Below are 1,322 nucleotides of genomic sequence, written 5' to 3'. Positions count from 1 at the left end.
GACTACTTGGTGCACTTTGAAGCCTGGAGGCCACTACGCAAACATTTTGTGTACTTTAAACTGTTTTGGGATTGCAAAATAATTTTATCTCCTCCCCTTTCACTTGTTAATGAACATTCAGAGATGAACTTATGAACTTTTGCTACAAGACACACACACACAGGGTGAGAGGGTACTTGGCTCTTCAAATAGATCTGTATAACAGGCCCTCGGAGAAGTCTGATGACCTGTCTGAGTCTCTTATGCTCCTGGCTCAAGTCCCACGCTTTGGTTTAGCTGGAAGATTATCCAGTTAGCAATTTGTCGGTGAGTCCACACAAGACATTTACTATGCAGTAGATTAATTAGCTGTGCCAGAAATCTCTTGGTTTATACACATACACCCCTGTTAGGCTCCAGTAAACTAATTTACTCTGCAGCAGGATAGTACTTGTAAAAAGCTCCACAGCAGCACATGTGTAGACATTGCTCTGGCTGGCTGGGGCATGAGGATGCTCTTTCCTGGCCCCACACTGAAACAGTGGTGTGTCCCAAGCAGCCCCTCTGTAGCTCATTGAGCTGGGGGAGAGAGCAGCCCTGATCTGGCAGTCTGACCTCCCAGGTCTCCTGCCAGCAGTGGCTGCTCTAACCTGGCTCAACATCCTGTTCTTCCAAGGGCATGTTCAATGACAGTACACTCTGGGGTTTATTGCTCCAAAGTTTATTGCTCCTGGGCATGCATTCAAATGCCATGCCCAGGAGCAATAAACTCAGGAGTTTATTGCTTCTCATTAATTGCATGTATAGAAGTGCCTTGTATGCAGTGTGGCACATACCAAGTTCAACAAATTACTGTTTGTGTGTGCTGACTGAACTGTGAAGTGGGATGATATTTATAGCCAAGAAGGGAATTGCAAATGGGACACTTCAAAATTCTCAGCACTTTCAAGTTACATTGCTGCCATTAAAGTCCATGGGGTGTCTATGGCAGAAAAGTTAGGTCAGCTCTAAACAAATATGAAAACCTCAGTATGATTCTTGGAGGAAATCAAATTCACTCAACACCCCTTGCTGAAAACTCATTTAATCTTTGTACGGGCTTGCTGGAATACAGTGGTTTTCAAGAAGATGGAAAATGTAAGGCACTGAAGTCTTACCCACTTTCATTGGCAAGTGCCCAATTCTCATAGACTCCTTTGAGACTCAAAACTATACAGGCTGATTCCTGTTTGCCCTGCTCATACCAGTAGCAACAGCGTCTCAGAGGACTGGGCCCCGCTGTGCATTCACGGGCAGCTTCACATAAGGACCTCCCCCCCTTTTTCTTGTGGTATCTCAGTGCT

Source organism: Crocodylus siamensis, chromosome 1 (genome assembly GCF_052110815.1).
Source record: "Crocodylus siamensis isolate JL-2025a chromosome 1, ASM5211081v1, whole genome shotgun sequence".
Taxonomy (NCBI): domain Eukaryota; kingdom Metazoa; phylum Chordata; order Crocodylia; family Crocodylidae; genus Crocodylus; species Crocodylus siamensis.
The sequence above is the reverse complement of the archived record's forward strand: the minus strand, read 5'-3'. Positions refer to the sequence as shown.